Source organism: Chanodichthys erythropterus, chromosome 9 (assembly GCF_024489055.1).
Source record: "Chanodichthys erythropterus isolate Z2021 chromosome 9, ASM2448905v1, whole genome shotgun sequence".
Classification (NCBI taxonomy): Eukaryota; Metazoa; Chordata; class Actinopteri; order Cypriniformes; family Xenocyprididae; genus Chanodichthys; species Chanodichthys erythropterus.
Genome location: NC_090229.1, coordinates 29,099,204 through 29,119,600, shown reverse-complemented (window position 1 = coordinate 29,119,600; position 20,397 = coordinate 29,099,204). Strand labels below are relative to the sequence as shown.

The following is a 20,397-nucleotide window of genomic DNA, read 5'->3' as shown; positions in this document are numbered from 1 at the left end:
CGGTGTTGAACTGCCTGAATACGTTCAATGGCAGGACAGCGGTCCCACTGAAGTTTTTTCAGAGGCTCCTGGGGCATATGGCGGCTGCAGCGGCTGTAACACCGCTCGGGCTGCTTCATATGAGACCGCTTCAGCACTGGCTTCACGGCCGAGTCCCGAGATGGGCGTGGCAACGCGGCACGTTCCGGGTTCCAATCACTCAGGAGTGCCGCCGAACCTTCAGTCCGTGGTCGGACCCTTTGTTTCTCCGGGCAGGAGTGCCCCTAGAACAGGTGTCCCGGCATGCTGTGGTTTTCACAGATGCTTCTGCCACCGGCTGGGGTGCCACGTACAACGGGCATGCAGTCTCAGGGGTTTGGACGGGACCCCATCTGCATTGGCACATCAATTGCCTCGAGTTGCTGGCAGTACGCCTTGCGCTGAGCCGCCTCAAAGGCCTGCTTCGCGACAAGCATGTACTGGTCCGTACGGACAACACTGCGACCGTTGCGTACATCAACCGCCAAGGTGGTCTACGCTCCCGTCGCATGTCGCAACTCGCCCGCCATCTCCTCCTGTGGAGTCGGAAGCATCTGAGGTCGCTTCGCGCCATTCATGTCCCCGGTGTGCTCAACCGTGTGGCCGACGAGCTATCACGAGCTGCGCTGCCCGGAGAGTGGCGACTCCACCCCCAGGTGGTTCAGCTGATCTGGAGAGAGTTCGGAGAGGCTCAGGTAGACCTGTTTGCCTCACCAGAAACCTCCCACTGCCAGTTGTTTTACTCTCTGACCGAGGGAACACTCGGGACAGACGCACTGGCTCACAGCTGGCCCCGGGGCCTGCGCAAATATGCGTTTCCCCCAGTGAGCCTACTTGCACAGACCCTGTGCAAAGTCAGGGAGGACGAGGAGCAGGTCTTGTTAGTTGCGCCTTACTGGCCCAACCGGACCTGGTTCCCAGAACTCTCACTCCTCGCGACAGCCCCTCCCTGGCCCATCCCTCTGAGGAAGGACCTCCTCTCTCAGAGACGGGGCACTCTTTGGCACCCGCGTCCAGACCTCTGGAAACTCCATGTCTGGTCCCTGGACGGGACGCGGAGGTTCTAGGTGACTTACCCCCGAGGTACTTAACACCATCACTTCGGCACGTGCACTGTCTACGAGACGTGCTTACGCCTCGAAGTGGAACCTGTTCGTCGAGTGGTGCTCTTCTCGCCGAGAAGACCCCCGAAGATGCTCGATCGGTGTCGTGCTTTCCTTCTTGCAGCAAGGGTTGGAGCGTAGGCTGTCCCCCTCCACCCTCAAAGTCCATTCTGCTGCTATCTCCGCTTACCACGACCACATAGATGGCAAATCTGTTGGTCAGCACGACCTGGTCGTCAGGTTCCTTAGGGGGCGAGACGGTTAAATCCTCCTCGTCCCCCCTCCATACCCTCTTGGGACCTTACTCTGGTGCTCAGAGCACTCCAGATTGCTCCCTTTGAGCCTTTGCTGTCAGCAGACTTAAAGATTCTCTCTATGAAAACTTTGCTGCTGGTGGCATTGGCCTCCATCAAGAGGGTAGGGGACCTGCAGTCATTTTCGGTCGACGAATCGTGCCTAGAGTTCGGGCCGGGTGACAGCCACGTGGTACTGAGACCCCGGCCTGGCTATGTGCCCAAGGTTCCTACCACTCCCTTCAGGGATCAGGTGGTGAGCCTGCAAGCGCTGCCCTCGGAGGAGGCAGACCCAGCCCTGGCTTTGCTCTGTCCAGTTCGCGCCTTGCGACTGTACATAGACAGAACTCGAAGCTTCAGGACCTCAGACCAGCTCTTCGTCTGTTACGGAGGCCAGCAGAAGGGAAAGGCTGTCTCCAAGCAGAGGATGGCCCACTGGATAGTGGATGCCATCGCCCTGGCTTACCAAGCTCAGGGCGTGCCCTGCCCGCTCAGGTTGCATGCCCACTCCACGAGAGGTGTGGCATCCTCCTGGGCGCTGGCTCGTGGCGCCTCGCTAACAGACATTTGTAGAGCTGCGGGCTGGGCGACACCTAACACGTTCGCTAGATACTATAGCCTTCGTGTCGAGCCGGTCTCCTCCCGTGTTCTCGCCTCAGGTCAGAGGCACGGAGAGGCCCCAGCTTAGTGTCGGCTTGCTGCGCTACATGCGCATTCTATTCTCCAGAGAGTCCCTACGGGCAGACCCTGTTGAGTCCTCCGGTTACCCTTCGGCAGCCGACGTGGCGGAGCGTCTGGCGCCAGGCCTATACTCCGTTGTATCCTTGAGAACCGGATTTAGGCTGGGTTCCATATGTGTGACCCTACGGGGATCCCATATGGCTTTTTCCACGGCTGCTCCTAAACGAAGCCCGTGTCTTTCCCTCTGGGAGAACCCATCTCTCACCGAGTGGAGTCACCCCAGTTCTTCCATATGTTGTACAACCTACAAGGTTAGTCCATATGTACTTATCCATATAACTCCTTCGGGGAAGGATATGGCTTCCGCAGCGTTCCTTATCGCATGTAAGGCTACGCTTTCCCAGCGTTATCCAATTGTCGCACTGAGTGGGTTTTGGGAACAACAGTGATCGACCCTCTCTGCGTGAGCCTGGTCCCACCGTCCTTAGGCAAGGGGGTTCAGGTGGCTCACGACAGAGCGCTGGAAGAGGGCAGCCCCTGTGGCGCTTTGGTAGGGATTCCTATTCGTCGGTCTGTCCGACGTACGTCGAACGTGACCGACTGAATGGGAACGTCTCGGTTACATAGGTAACCCTCGTTCCCTGAAGGAGGGAACGGAGACGTACGTCCCGTCGCCACAGGCGTTGTCCTGCTGATGCTGCCGCCTGCTGGGTTCGGCTCCTCAGCGAAAACCTGAAGATGCAACGCACCTGCTGCTCATTATATACCCGCGCTGCGAGGCGAGCAGCTGATGCATATGATTGCATGCCAATGTGCATTGGCTCGTTTAGTTACACTCGAAGTAGATTGGCCTCTCTAGCGAGATTCCTATTCGTCGGTCTGTCCGACGTACGTCTCCGTTCCCTCCTTCAGGGAACGAGGGTTACCTATGTAACCGAGACGTTGTCACAATTACAAGCATTTTTGTATGTTTTCAGTCAGGATACCAAACATTATATTACTGGAACTATGTTAATAGAAAAAACAAAACAAAACAAAAAACAAATAAACAAACCATTTTAGTTGTGATTTTTTTTTTTTTTTTTTTTTTTTTTACGTTGTTCTTCCCCTGTTTCATATGCAGAGACAAATGTAAGTAATACAATCATAAACTAATTCCCCCATACAGTGTAAACACTATGGCACTATTAAAACATTGCTCTGTTTGTTTGAACCAGTGAAGTGAGTTTGGGGCAGGGTAACCTGTCATTAATTTTGCAATTCTGTTTGGAGACTAGTGATGCATAAATTAACTGCTTCACTTTAAATGCTAAATTAATTTTCTTAAAAAAACAACAAAGATTTTGTTAACCACATCATTTCAAACACCTCCTTACCTTATATAAACATTTGCATTGCATTATATTTATGCATTTGGCAGCTCCAAAGGGAATAACATTTCATCACTTGCATGTATTTGCTGGGGATCAAACACATGATGTTAGCATTGCTAGCGCCATGTTTTACTGTTTGAGCTACAGGAGCAAAATAAAATATAATTGAAATAGTGTTTTTAAGGTTGTAAACAATGGCAGAGGGTGGTAATGTATGAAACTATTATTGACTCTCTGAAGTCCACTGGGATTCTCTGGTTATGCAAGATTTATCATATTTGGTTCTTGTTGTTCTTGTCCTAGTTCTTCCTCCCAAGTTTTTTTTTTTTTTTTTTGCTACTTGCTTTTGACTGCTTCTTGATTCGTATCATTGACCTCTAGCAGAACTAGTCAGTAATATATATATATATATATATATTAATCAGTACTTCTTTCTTGTTTTCAAAAAAAATATATATATATATAAACTATTTATTTTAAACCATGCAGTTAAGATAAGGTAATTCAAGATGTATTCTCTAGAAAAGTTCTAGATTATTATTATTATTATTATTATTATTATTATTATTTATATGACGTGAAATGGACTAAAGCCACACATATTGACTTCATTGCGTCATAAATTCAAGATTTATTCATAATATCTTATGCAGTTTTGTTTCTCAAGTACATCTTGTTTTAAAGATGTTTATCTATTTTTACTTAAGAACAAAACAAAAATACTAAGAAAGAAAGAAAGAAAGAAAGAAAGAAAGAAAGAGAGAAAGAAAGAACCTGCAATTTTTGTTTTTGACTCCTGAGTAATTAAATCATTCATCTCTTGGTTATCAGTTATCAGAAAGTGACCAGGTGCACCAGGAGTTGTTTATCATTTTTTTAGCTCTCATTACTTCATCTTGTTCTTTGTAGTCTGTTCAAACACACGGTTTCTAAACTAGGTTGCTATGAGTTGAGACTGCATCAGGTGTCTTTTTGATGCTGGCAGTTATTTGTTAAAAAACATTCTTTAATTGCTAGTCTTTAGAAAGCATTCTTTATCAGGGCTCTCTGATTGCGACCCAAATGAAGCAAGTGCTTTGAGATTATTTCCAGCTGTAAAGCATTTGAAGGTTGTGTTGTGTGCGTGTGACTGGTGACTGTACTGGGGACTGGTCAAAGTACAACACCACTTAATTTTTACTTCAATCAGTTTTTGTATTAGTCATAGTTTTTGTTTTTTTTAATTAAAAACAAAAACTGTCAATTAAATTAACATTCCATGCTGTAATGACATATTCATTATTTACAGTCCATTCTATTCTGATATATAATTTCAATAAAAGAAAACAGTATTTTATTTGACAAAAATGTGCAAGATGACAAAAACCTAAACTGTAATTAACCAAACTTGTAAAAACATTTAGTATTTCTATATGTATAAAAGACCAATCAATATCAATTCTGGTCAATATAAACAAACTGATCAATGTAAACAAAATTTACAAAAAATATCATATATTTCACCAGTATGTTTTAGTTAAAATAATTTAATTAGCCTTACATTGTGCCATTTTCATCTCATATTCATTATCATAGATTAAATACAAAATGAAAAAAACTTTAATATTTTCATCATTTAATTGACAGAATTATCACTGATGACCATTTATCATTAGTGTTCAACATATTCTTAGCAGAATTTTCTATCTTATTCTGTCAAAAATGTAAAGTATGAATCTTTCCGTTGTTCTTATTAAGGCCTATGTGCCATTCTCAGAACAGTGGAAATTGTGGGCTGGGCTAAGCATTGTGGGAAAGAGACAGTGAGATGTGACTCTGGAGCAAAGCCATGCCAACATTGCTGTAAAATGAAAGCATGAAATGAAAACCCCATTCCTTTAGATATAATTAAATGGAGACAAACAGTGAGTGGAGCTGTAAGAGAAAAGTCTGCCTACAATTTTCTACATGGAGGATTTTAACATTGCATTCAATGTGTTCTTTCTCTTTGGGAAAAGAAACTGCAAATTGTTCAGACTCAAGAGTTGTCAAATGTCTGTGGAGTCATTTTCTGAGGGTATTGTAAATGGGCAACTATCAGACAACAAGCAACTGATGGCTTTAGATTTTACATTGATGGTTTTATTCTTTACGATGAATGATCTCTGCATAAAAGGATAAGGGACATCTGTGACCACAGACCTTGTAACGATCGGCCCTATCGGTCGATTTTACATTGATTGAAATTGGGGTCAGATTATACTGTGTGAGCAGTTATGAGTGTTTAAAAAGATGATACAGACAACAGAAATGAATAAATAAGGTGTATTTACAATAATCACAAGGAACTTAAAACAACACAATAAAACTAGAAAAACTTAGGCCGTTTAAAAGCAGAGAGTCCATTTGCACCATACCCTAAAACAGTCCTTAAGAGTCCTAGTAATGTGCTGAAAGTCCCAATGTGAAAGTGTCCACCGGTGTATATACAAAGTCCACGGAAGTGTTAATCCAAGTGAAGGTGATGTGATTTGCTGGAAAGGCAAGTCCATAAAATGCAACTCCACAGTCCAGCTGATTTGTGATCACGTTTATAATGGGCGGGCTGATTGTTTGCCATGCTGCCTCCTTTATGCTGGCTTACTTCCTTGTTCCTATCATGTGATCAGTCAAACGTACAAACGTGATCACCCACAAGCTGGATTGAGGAGTTATTTCTTGGTCTTACCTTTCCAGTGCTTCACATCAACTTCACTTGGATCAACATTTTTGTGGACTTTGTATATACACCGGTGGACACTTTCACATTGGTTTTGTTTTAAGTTCCTTGTGATTATTGTAAATATACCTTATTTATTCATTTCTGTTGTCTGTATCGTCTTTTTAAACACTCATAGCTGCTCACACAGTATAATCTGACCCCAATATTAATCCATGTAAACTCGACCGATTGGGCCGATCGTTACAACCTTCCTATTTGAGATAAATGCTGTTCTTTTGAACTTTCTATTCATTAAAGTATCCTGAAAAGAATTGAACACAACTGTTATCAACATTGATGTTAATAATACATGTTTATTGAGCAGCAAATCAGCATATTCAAATGATTTACATAAATATAATTGGTTACACTTTGTTTAAAGGTGTCAGTATTACAGTGTAATTATACATTTATACATTTTTATTAATTTAATTATACATTTAAGTACTACTAATAATAATTAACTGCAAGTACTTACTATAGGGTTATAGGGTTATGGTGAGAGTTTGGTTTAGGATTAATTGCATGTAATTATGCATCATTTCTTGTTATTACTACTGTAACTACATGTGTAACAATGACACTGTAAAATAAAGTGTTACCAGATAATTAGCAGAATCTTTGTAAGACTTTATAAACTATAGAATTTATAAACTATAAACATGAAGAGTAAACTCTTGCATGACGTATTGATGAAAGCAGAAACACAGAGGATAGAGCAAAACAAAACTCCTGTTACAAATTAGAAGTCTACAATGAGAATTTTTAAAGAGAAATGTAAAAGGAGCTTGAGTTTATTGCCCAGGGGATTGTGGATTACGTTATGATGGATGGATGCACTTTTTTGCGCTTAAAAAGTTACTATTCACTCCCATTATAGAGCCTTATTTACATTATTAATATAAATAATGTGTTTGGTTAAAAGAAAAGAGTCATATACACCTAGGATGGCTTGAGGGTGAGTAAATTATATTTAATTTTTGGGTGAACTAACCTCTAAATACCCATCACACATGCATAACGCTGCCTTATAATTGCCTTAATATAGCATTTATTATCACTGATTTCTGGTGAGGAAAAGAAAGTCATACAAATCAAATATAACTATATATAGACTATTCACATGAGCATGTTTAAACTGAATGATTCTTTAAATGAATCCGTTGGTGATTGCATTAATGCTAGATGTTTTTGCTATAAATCACGAACATGGCATTTGAGGACTACTTCTCAAAAAAACGTCTCAAAAAACGCTGGCGATAAACGCATGCGATATTCGTCCCGGTGTGTACAGGCCTTAAAGGCACACCTTAAGAAAAAATGTGCTTTTCACTACTCTCAAAGTGTATGATTGTTGAAAAAATATCTCTGTTTGTATTGAACATTGATAGAGAAACAAATTTTGTGTGAAAATAAATCATAAAAGTGGTTAATTTTGTTTAAAAATCTTATAAATATCTGAGGTTTTTACCACAAACGGGGTCCCCAGCATGGGGTAAAACGCACACAGTATTCATATCAATACTTTAGGTAAAATAATATGTTTTTAATAGTGTCTAGGTTAATACTTGTTCAGAAGCAAAGTTTGTAATATTTTCTGTTTATTTTTCTAGATAAAATAATTATTTTTTGCTCAATAAATACAGGTGCTGGTCATATAATTAGAATTAGAATATCATCAAAAAGTTGATTTATTTCACTAATTCCATTCAAAAAGTGAAACTTGTATATTATATTCATTCATTACACACAGACTGATATATTTCAAATGTTTATTTCTTTTAAATTTGATGATTTTAGCTGACAATTAAGACAAATCCCAAATTCAGTATCTCAGAAAATTAGAATATTGTGAAAAGGTTCAATATTGAAGACACCTGGTGCCACACTCTAATCAGCTAATTAACTCAAAACACCTGCAAAGGCCTTTAAATGGTCTCTCAGTCTAGTTCTGTAGGCTACACAATCATGGGGAAGACTGCTGACTTGACAGTTGTCCAAAAGACGACCATTGACACCTTGCATAAGGAGGGCAAGACACAAAAGGTCATTGCAAAAGAGGTTGGCTGTTCACAGAGCTCTGTGTCCAAGCACATTAAAAGAGGGGAAGGGAAGGAAAATATGTGGTAGAAAAAAAAAAAAAAGGCGTACAAGCAATAGGGATAACCACAGCCTGGAGAGGATTGTGAAACAAAACCCATTCAAAAATGTGGGGGAGATTCACAAAGAGTGGACTGCAGCTGGAGTCAGTGCTTCAAGAACCACTACGCACAGACGTATGCAAGACATGGGTTTCAGCTGTCGCATTCCTTGTGTCAAGCCACTCTTGAACAACAGACAGCGTCAGAAGCGTCTCGCCTGGGCTAAAGACAAAAAGGACTGGACTGCTGCGGAGTGGTCCAAAGTTATGTTCTTTGATGAAAGTAAATTTTGCATTTCCTTTGGAAATCAGGGTCCCAGAGTCTGGAGGAAGAGAGGAGAGGCACACAATCCACATTGCTTGAGGTCCAGTGTAAAGTTTCCACAGTCAGTGATGGTTTGGGGTGCCATGTCATCTGCTGGTGTTGGTCCACTGTGTTTTCTGAGGTCCAAGTTCAATGCAGCCATATACCAGGAAGTTTTAGAGCACTTCATGCTTCCTGCTGCTGATCAAATTTTTGGAGATGCAGATTTCATTTTCCAACAGGACTTGGCACCTGCACACAGTGCCAAAGCTACCAGTACCTGGTATAAGGACCATGGTATCCCTGTTCTTAATTGGCCAGCAATCTCGCCTGACCTTAACCCCATAGAAAATCTATGGGGTATTGTGAAGAGGAAGATGCGATATGCCAGACCCAACAATGCAGAAGAGCTCTCATAACACATGAGCAGTGCCACAGACTGATCGACTCCATGCCACGCCGCATTGCTGCAGCAATTCAGGCAAAAGGAGCCCCAACTATGTATTGAGTGCCGTACATGCTCATACTTCTCATGTTCATACTCTTCAGTTGGCCAAGATTTCTAAAAATCCTTTATTTGTATTGGTCTTAAGTAATATTCTAATTTTCTGAGATACTGAATTTGGGATTTTCCTTAGTTGTTATAATCATCAAAATTAAAAGAAATAAGCATTTGAAATATATCAGTCTGAATGAATATAATGTACAATTTTCACTTTTTGAATGGAATTAGTGAAATCAATCAACTTTTTGATTATATTCTAATTATATGACCAGCACCTGTATACTGTCATTAAAATATTGTTACAATCATAGAAGGGCAGAGACACAGGTTGTATAATAGTAAGGTGTTGTTTCACAACCAGATGAACAACAGTTATGCAGGTGAGTGAATGGTAAATCTTCAGGTGAATGGTGATAAATGTAATGGTAATACTGTCCTTTGTTTTGTAGGTGAAGGATGATGGCAGAATGCAGGTATCCAGACACAATAACGGAGCTGGAGTTCACACACGAAGACAAAGCACACAGGAGGAGAACAGGAGACACACTGGAGACAGGTAAGTAATCCAACGGAGTCCTTGAGGTGAGCATACAGGTAAGATGCTAATGAGACCGGACAATGATCGTGTGTGAATGAGAGTCCTTTATACTGCCAGTGATGAGTGTGCTGATGACGTGCAGGTGTGCGTGATTAGTATTCAGGTGACGGGGTGGGCTGTGATTGGGTGACGGTGGAGCCTGGCGTTTCTGTGACAAATATGTTCATATAAAAATATATTTTTTTTTAAATACGGAAACAAAATTATTTTAAAAAGTAAAGATTCTGAAAGCATTGAAGGAGATCCCATAATATTTAATATAGATTTACAAAAGTAACAACAAGTGATATTTTATTATTACAGGATTAATATCATATTTTTAAATATGATTGCTTCGTTATAAATATGGGTATTATCTCTAAGGTAGATACACAATTTGATATATTATATTTACCTTCTGAATCTAACCATGTTATGTCAACAAATGGAAAAGTCAGCCAGCGCTTCATTATCATGTTTATTATTGTGCCTTTTGCCCCAACAGCAGGTGCTCTCTTTATCCCAAATACCATACTTTCACATATTCTTCTGTTATTGAGAAACTGTTGCTTTAATTACCTTGTTATAAAAGAAAAAACGAATGCACTCCGTCTGAGGTGCAAATCCAGAAGGATAAATCCAAACATATATGAAAAATATGACTGCACACTCACTTGCAAACAGTTTATTCACCAATGTTTCGGTAAAAAGCCTTTGTCAAGGTTAATTACCTTGAACAAAACTGAAAATCATTAAGAAGTCCTTTGTCTGAAAATATAAACATTAATTTAATGGATTCTCATTTGCTACTTAAATCAAAAAATATTTTAAAAAACATAAAAAATTAGATCAAACTACCTCAGAATCAACTTTGCGTTGCTGCCCGCGATCGCGTCAAGGATCAGACAAATGTACACATGCATTTTGAAAAGCAGGTATTTAGGAAAGCACTACAGCAAGTTTTTGTGCCACCTAGTGGTTTAGAGGAAAATAAAATCAAAGGCGCCTTTTTTGGTTTGAGTAGGGCAAACTTAAATTATACAAATTAGTTTGGTAAAAATAACCTTTTAGCACTTTATTTTTCTAGTCCACAGAATGGATATATTTTAAGTAAACTGAACTGTTTCATTGTTTCGAGTTGTATGAACTTATTTCTTTTCATTTAGATTAACTAAATTTAACTGAACTGCCCAGTTAACTGAAACTGGGCTGGAATTTCTATTTCCCAGCATGCTTTGCCCATGGCACCCGAAAGGGAGAGTAAATTCTAAAATCAAGTGTTATATAATGTTTTTGTGCAATATTAATCTTAAGTGTGAGATTTAGTAGTGTGTTTAGTAGGATGTTTTATGCTAATTTTGAAGAGTTTCTGTTAATGTTGGTTTTTGGAGAGTTACCATCAATGTGACAAGTGGTGCATGTGGCTTGGTTTGAGAGCAAGTTTGTTAATGTTTTATATTGCCTGAACTCATTCAGCAAGTGTTTTATATTATTGTTAACTTGTTAACAAATTAGCAAGTTAGCATTTTTTAATTAACTTGTTATAGCTCACTAAGTTTCCATTAATATAAGTGTTCACATTGAGGTTACGTGAAAATTTTAAGTTAAATGTATGAATTAGTGTACTCAAACATTTCAAGTTAAGAACAATTAAAATGTTTTGAGTAAAATAAAAATCTGCCAGTTCTGTGAAACATCAGGCTTAGTAGAAAGCCATTTGACATGCTATGGCGCTTCATTTTTATTCATATAGTTTGCACTCAGTCATGTAGCTGATCATATTGTACAATATTTTAAACATTTAAATACACATATCAAATAAAATAATACAAAATATGTATGATGTAGTGTTTTAGGTGATAGTAATCTGCTCTTGACAAAGCTTATTTCTGAGAGATGCAAGAAAAACGTGGCTATTTGATTTACGAACGTGCTTAACTCATTTCATTCATAGAGTTTATTCATCTATGATATCATAAAATGTTTAAAACATTTAAATATACATATCAAATGATGTATTATTTTACAGTAGACCTAGGCCTACTCTTGACAAAGCTCTGATTTCTGAGACAGAGACGGCAGCGCAGCTATTTGATTTGTGGCTGCTCTCAGTTTACAGTCGTTCACTCTGCGCACACATTATTGCGTAGTAATTTTAATGGCTTGTGTATAATTGTGCTATCTCCTGTGTCACTTGTTTTTCGGTGGAATTTGTTGTGCTGCTTTCCCTGCATCATTTGGCACTGTAATAAGTTTGAGTCAGAGGTTTGAGTGTTGTGTGCCGAAAGAGCGCGCAAGAACGGGATCACATGCGCAAAACAGTTAATATGTGAATTATAAATGTGCTCCCACTCTCGCCTGCTCTTTCGAGCACAACACAGAAGACGGCACACAAGACTTATAGGGACTATAACAGTCTATATAGTTTTTCTCAGTTACAGACCCAAACCCGAACCGAACCCGAAGCTATTCATGAAAACTTAACCCGAACCCAACCCGAAACCTATGAGTTCTTTGGGGCCCGTCGTTGCAGACCTTCTAGTTCTACTTACTTAAACTTAGATTTTCTTAACTTTGAAATTTTGAGGCCACTGATTTAATTACATTATTAAATATTAATGATTTAAAATGTATATTAAAACTTTTAAGTTGATAAAATTTGACAAAAAGATCACTTAAATGTACTTAATTGCATCTATTATTACAAATGTGTAGTCTGCATGAACCGGAAGTTGCAAACGACTTTTCTCCAGTGTTGTGATGTATTTCCAAGTGAAACGGAATATTGAATAGAGGGCAGAGTTTTACTTTGGCGCTCCTCCTCTCCATATCTCGCTCATAGCAGACACACGGTTGCAGAGGAGTGGTTTACGCATTTTCAACCCAAGCTGTCAAACTGACGTTATCAGAAAAGGAACGCCATTCCAGACCAAAGTAACTTTTCAGATTTTGATTAAAGATTACCACGACAACCAATTTGTTCTGTGTTTTAACTTGCACGGATTAATTGTTCACCACAAGACTAGTAATATGCACTAACAAAGTAAATAGTCGATTTTGATTTCATGTGTATTGCATGTGTACAAATACATAGCCTAACATGTATAAGTTTCATTAAAGCATATTTTAGTTTACCATAAATGCTTTTTTGTATGTCTGGCAGTACATTTTAACCATATTTATAAAAAAAAAAAAAAAAAAAAATTGAACTGATTAGAAATTTCATATTAAGATGTATTTGGTCCTACTTTAGTGGGTCAAAAAAGCACTCTTAACTTCAACTAATTGCATTTAAGATAAATATAAACTATAATACATTTAATTTAATTGTAAATAATGCAATTAAATGTCCTGAAAACATTACATAAATTCATACTTCAGTATATTATTTTAAAGTATATTATTTCCATATTAACTCTATTTTCCTCTATTAATAAAAGTATGCTAACGTGTACTTATTTTTCACAAGGGTGAATTAGCCAAAACAAACAAACTAACAAACAAACAAAAAAGGGTCTGTATATAACATTGTAAATGAGGTGTGTTTCTGCAGACAGATTATGTATTGTGATCCTCTGACAACAACAGTGTTAAAATCAATGTTAAGGATAAGCAAAGAGGTTATTAATTAGACAGTTCACACAACAGTGAATCGAAAATTTCACAATGGCACTATATTTCAACATTTCATTATCAAGTTTATTTTTTGATCATTACAGTGGCATGGAGATAATACCTTCATTAAACATTCTTCACTGTGACTACATGCCACATCTACTTTGTGGTGCTCCCCCATATCCAGGATCATCTCTACCACATGACTCAATCTCCATTGATAGGATCCTGTTCTAGCTCCAATTTTAGCCCTCTTATAAAGGTTTCCTGTCATCTATGATAACCCATCTTCCTGTCTTCAACCCTGACCTTATACAAAAGATGCTTCACTTCAAAGAGTCTGGGAGAAGGAACTTGGTGGTTGTGGAGGTCCTGAGTAGGGAACGAACATTTCTGGGACAGTCAGTGAAAAATCATCTTTGAAAACAGAAGTTTCTCTAATGAGGCATTAAGACCAACCCAAACACATCAGAGCTCATCTCTCTTTTTTCCATTTGTCGACACAGTACTGAACACTGTCCATGACCCCTGAGCTTGTGATTGTGAAAACAAACATGCAATATTAAAAGATTTTCTGATTACACGGCTCTCTAAAACTGTCTTTTTCTGTCTAATAAAGCAAAATCAACTTTATTTATTACTCAAGCTGACATTTTGATTTAGGTTGACTCAAATGTAATGAGGTGAAGCTGAAGTGAGTCCTTTTTGTTTTCAGACAAGAAGCTTAATTTCAATACCTTTTCATACAGATGGAAATAAAATCTTAAATAAGGGCATCAAACTAGATCATATATATATATATATATATATATATATATATATATATATATATATATATATATATATATATATATATATATGTGTGTGTGTGTGTGTGTGTGTGTGTGTGTGTGTGTGTGTTAGTATATGATTAGTATATGACAGATGAGATGAAGGTGGGCTTTCTTGGAGAAGCTCCAGACTAGGATATTTGATTACATGATTGAGCTTTAGTACAATAACTTGCACTACAACAGCACCATCTGGTGTTTAAGTGGCACTTGAGCAAGTGTAAAAGTATAATTTTATACTTGGTTGACCAACTATTTGACCAACATTTTACAGTTTACAAATGTATTACTTTTCTTTTCTTTTTTTCTTTTCTTTTCTTTTTAACACATTTTAAAATAAAAGGGGTAGCCTATTGTGCAGATCTTTGATCGAATTGACCTACATATACTGTGTCGCTGGTTCTGGGCTCTTGCCTAAAAAATTATCCTTTTAGGCCTGTGTATTGTTGTTTGTTGTGTCATGGGCATTTCTCTTTTCACCCAAGTCCTAGCCACTAATTTGTTTGGGGGAAAAAAATAAAAGCAAATTATATTTTCAAACAAAAAGTACAAAAATGTTAATCAGTGTTTTGTTTCGTTTTTAATATAAATGCAAAATTAAACAAACTTTTTTTTCTCTTCCAGAGATACTGTGATTAAGCAGCACTACAAGCTGTCCCTTGTAGAGTACTGGTAATAAATTAATAATGAGCTGATATGATATTGGAAATGTGAAAACGTGTATTTTAAATTAAATTAAAGTACAATTAAATTACCCTAAAGATCTAGTGGATGACACACTTCTTACTTAATCTAAACATATTTAAACATATGGAAGCTTGTTTCCACCACATAATAAAAAGGTAATTGCAACTATTTGTTTCACAATTTATCCGAAGTGCAAGATTGTTCTCTCCAGCAGGACTCTGAGACCTCTTGTTCCTCGCACTGCCCTCCGTCGCTCTTCTGGTCATCTCATGGGCGGGGATCACTTGTGCTCCACCTCTTCTCCTTCTTCTGGGTGGTCTGCCAGCTCTGCAGCCTGTCTTTCTGTTCTCTTGATTTTTTGCAGTACACTATCATCTTGTCTATCAGTTAACTAGTTGACTTGAATGCCTCTGTATCTGGGTCCTCATTCATAATGACCAGGTGTGCACATAACTTGTGCGCATGCATGGTAAAAATGAATGATGAGTACCAGAAAAAATTATTAGGGGTGCAACGGATCGCAGTTGATCCATGATCCTTACAGACCAGGCCCCATGATTTGGCATGCACGTGATTTGAAATTTTATCATTTGGATGTGTTTTGCCTTGCCAATTTACACATTCAAATGATTGTAAGGTGTAAGGTTGAGAAAGAAACTGGATGTGTGTCAGCATATTTTCGTTACGTGCATTCAGTCTTAGTCAAGTCAAGTCACCTTTATTTATATAGCGCTTTTTACAATGCAGATTGTGTCAAAGCAGCTTTACATTGATAACTGGTACATACATTTTGGCTGCACAGCAGCTCTTAAAGAATAGTGTCAATGCAGGCAGATCAGAAGCACTGTTGAATAAATGTCAAGAATACTGTTGAATATCAAATGTCAAGTCAAATGTCAAGTGTCCCCAACTAAGCAAGCCAAAGGCGACAGCGGCAAGGAACCCAAACTCCTATCAGGTGACATCAGGTGGCAAACAAGTGGCAAATAGGTGTTAAAATGGAGAAAAAAACCTTGGGAGAAACCAGGCTTAGTCGGGGGTCCAGTTCTCCTCTAGCGAACAGTGCTTTGTTACGAATCAGGTTGCTATCATAAGTCTGATAGGATCGCAACAGTCAAAGTATTTATTTCAGTTCCATCCAGTTGAGGATCGTATTCATCACGCCGGTATGGACGGTTTGTTGAGGAACTATGCTACTGGCTGTCATGTCGATGAGGCCTTCACAGTGGATGATCTAGTTGACTCGATCTCTGCTGATACTTCAGGGCTGCGTTGTGGTCGCGTCATATCGCCAGTCCTTGGTCTCAGCTGGATATGGCCCAGATCCGGTTGACTACGGTAAACCTCTGGATAAACAGAAAGACTAATATTAACGTAGATGCCATTCTTTTTCTGATGTAAAGAGTACATCTGGTGTTATAAGAAGTGTTCCCAGTTCCGGCTGACCTAATTTATGCAGCCTAATAATCCTTTAACAGATTTGAAAATATAAATTGATAATGTGTTATGTGTATGCCAGATTAAAGAGATGCACTTTTAGTCTAGATTTAAACTGACAGAGTGTGTCTGCATCCCAAACAATGCTAGGAAGATTGTTCCAGAGTTTAGGTGCCAAATAGGAAAAGGATCTACCACCTGTGGTTGATTTTTGATATTCTAGGTATTATCAGCTGGCCTGAATTCTGAGATCGCAATAAACGTGAAGGACTATAATGCATTAAGAGCTCGCTTAGGTACTGGGGAGCTAAACCATTTAGTGCTTTGTAAGTAATTAGCAAAATATAGTAAAATCTATACGATGTTTAACAGGAAGCCAATGCAGTGATGACAGAACTGGGCTAATATGGTCATACTTCCTAGTTCTAGTAAGAACTCTAGCTGCTGCATTTTGTACGAGCTGTAGTTTATTTATCAATCGGTATGAACAACCACCCAGTAAAGCGTTACAGTAATCTAGCCTTGAGGTCATGAACGCATGAACTAACTGTTCTGCATTTTTCATAGAGAGCATATGTCGTAGTTTAGATATATTTTTAAGATGGAAGAATGCAGTTTTACAGATGCTAGTAACATGGCCTTCAAATGAAAGATTGGTATCAAAGAGCACACCCAGGTTCCTAGCTGACGACGAAGACTTAACAGAGCAGCGATCAAGTGTTAGACAGTATTCTAGATTATTGCGTGAAGAAGTTTTCAGTCCAAAAATTAGAATCTCTGTTTTTTTCTGAATTCAGTAGTAGGAAATTACTGGTCATCCAGTTTTCTTAAAGTGACAACAGTCTAATATTCCTGCTGTTGTCTGTGTCATTAGTGTTAATAAAAATAAAAACAAAACATCATCATCTACCATGTTCGAGAGCAAAGAAGATAGTGAGGAGAGCAGTCATGAGGAAAGTGATGACGGCAACTTGTAGGTTAAGAGTGCTGCGTAAAGTGTGAGTATCAAGCAGCATCTCCAGGTGCTCCCTTGAGAACCAGACCAAAAAGTTATGTACACCCCTGATGATAACCCTTACCTCCCTTTGTCTTTTAAAGGCACTGGCGGAAAAGCCATCAAGTGGTTCCGTGATGGAGGCAGAGCGATGCTGTGGATCTTGAATGGGTATAGCTTTACTGTGGTCCAGCCCATAATAATCTGCAGATGGTAGGCCTGTCACATCCATACACAACATGAACTGTCAGATTGTTTGTTTTTCTTCTGTCACGTGCTTCTTTGTTTGAGTTTCCTGCGAAAATCTGTTTCCATGGACACTAATCATCATCATCACAGCTGTTAGTCATTTGAGTTAATTTGTGTGTGTATATCAGTTCAGTTCTGTCTATGTGTCTTTGTCAGGTCTTGTTTTGAGTAAGTAATGTGTTGGTATATGTTCTGATTCTGGATTTCTGTATTCTCTCTGTGGATTATCAAGTAAAGACTTGTTTTACTCTTATCTCCTTCGTCGTGTGTTGGTTACACCACCATTATGAAACAAGGCCATAGTCCTGAAGCTGGAAGAGGTCAGATGGCTCACAGTCCACTGTGAAACTGTTGGAGTGGTTGTCGGACACACAGAGTAGGAGTAAGCTGTAGCCATGTAAAGTAGTATTTCCCATGTCTTAAGAAAAAACTTAACCAGGGTTGCGAATTAATCCAAACATGTAATCAATTATGTTATTACAAATAAAACGAGATGGGAGCTATGGACCAGATCATCTCCTCAAACAGGTTTTGAATGATTAAGTCTGAGTGAATCACCACTGTCAGCAGGGTCAAATGAGTTCAGATGAACATGCAGAACAGCAGGCAATAGCACTTCTTCACCAGACTCGAAACAACCATGCAGAACACTACAAGGTTCAGGGCAAAGGGAATGAAGTGATGGTATTTGCTGAGCATGTGCACAGACCCTTCCCTCTGCACCAGAGTGAAAAAATAATCTGTGATCTTTTCCTCATAGAAGAAGTAGCACACACAGCAGGAAGTACAAGCTTAGCTGTACCATGGTATGTGGTAACAGTGATACACTGTGTAACCAGTTGTGATGATCTGATGGAAACACTTGATCAGAAACGGCATCATCATCATCATCAGCACCATCGGACCCAGATAAACAATAAAGATGAAGAAGAAGGAGGGGGTCATTGCCGGAGTGAGAATCTCCTATAAGTATCTCTCCCACCAGTTCTTCAATCGTAAGGAAAGGCCTGAGAGGGTTTTGTTGAGAACCTCTGTTGTATCATCGGCAGGAATAGGAACTTCAGACACTCCAGAGTCTGTGTCCCCCTGCTTGCACAGGGAGTGTGGCTTGCAACCATGAAGACATTTGTGAGAGATGCTGCGTAATATCATTGCGCCTGCTGCACCCATGGTACGGTAGCAAAGTTCCTTGATTATTATGCTGGAATGAGAGAATAGTTCCTAGCTGTATCAGCCTAGAAAAATCTCAACTTTTCATTTTCCGTCGTCGGTCTTAGTATACGATGTAACTATTGAAGAGTCAAGTTTTAAATAGGAAAAATATCAAAACTCTTTGGTCATTTTTGAGCGAGATGCTAACGGTCTAATCAGATTCAATGAACTATGCTAAGCTATGCTAAAAGTGGTACCGCCAGACCCGGAGATTGGCTGAATGGATTTGAAAACGGTAAAACTCAACTGTTTAACTTAAGGGGAGTTGGAAAATGAGCCTATTTTCAAAAAAAGTGGAGTGTTCCTTTAAGTAAAAAAGATATGAAACCTCACCTTTAGGCCATCATCCAAGTGAATCACTACATAAATGATTCCAAAGCCTTCTTCACTGAATGCTAAATTTGTCACTGCAGGCATTGACGTCTGTTCAAAGGAAAATAAGAGTTGTTGACATGAAATGTCAAGCAGTGACAGCAGTGTACTGTAGGGTGACATACTTCTCCATCTAAAACTCTTGAAACAATATTCATTTGATATTCAATTGAGATACTACATTGAATAGCTGAGCTTTTGCCTATTTATGTAATAAAAATGTTTTTCTCAGTGTAAAATACAATTTCATTTGTATATATATGCTTTAAATTTAAACAAAATCTTGTTGAATGTAAAAAAAAAAAAAAAAAAAGTTAATTTACATGTTATGAACTACACTGAAAGTTCACATTAGTCATTTAAAGTATACACCAACAAACTGCTGATTGTTTTGTGTCGGAGTAAAAATAGAACTTGTATCAAACATGTTATGTTAGAGTTGTGGTAGCAAACTGTAAAGACTAGAAGGGATACAGCTACAGCCACTGGGCATGTGCACATCAAAATTGTATCATTTAATTACTGTATTTGCATTATTGTAAGGGTAGACTCAGGGTTGGGTTAGGTGTAGACGTTAATAAAACACAATCTGATAAGTAGCAAATTAGTTTATTGTTGTTTTATCGTTAGATTTTTCTTCACTTCTAGCCGTTGCTTTATCCCTTCTAGCCACAACCGTAGCAAACTAACCTATTTTTTTCCTCATTATCCTTCAGTTGGCTTGACTGAGGTGCCACAGTGTCCTCTGTTGGATTATCCAAAGCTTGTGGGACGTCAACAGTCTGACAAAGCAGAGACTGGAACTTTTCGCAGATTGTCTTTGCGTCATTGTGTCACATCTGTATACATAAAGAACGGGTCCCAGCAGGCTACATCGCATGTGAGGCAGATCATTTATAGCCTTTTCTCACAGCAGCTGCAATAATTAAACTTAGCCTATCATTTGGATGGCTGATTGTATGGTATGACAAATTAACGTTAGAAATTAGACTGTACAGAAATTGAAAACTACAGGTAATGCTAATGCACACAAAATAGTCACACAATGGTGACGTTGTTTACATTAACAATTTGAGAACAAAGTATAATAATTTACACGGTTCGATGTGATCTGAGCTAAGCGATCATTATATTTAATCACCATTGGTAGCACAATTTATTGTAATGCTTTTTTTCTCAGTTGGTCAGAACAAAAGTGGCAGACATGTTACTTGTTCAGATGACATTTTCCGGTGAAAATTCTTACTTTGGTCATACTTCAAGACTA

General features: G+C 38.9%; 1 pseudogene; it reads right to left on the bottom strand.

The window, feature by feature from the left end:
• Positions 1-17,205: 17,205 nt before the first annotated feature.
• LOC137026473 (phosphatidate cytidylyltransferase 2 pseudogene) lies at positions 17,206-18,698 on the bottom strand (annotated as a pseudogene).
• Between the last annotated feature and the right edge of the window lie 1,699 nt (positions 18,699-20,397).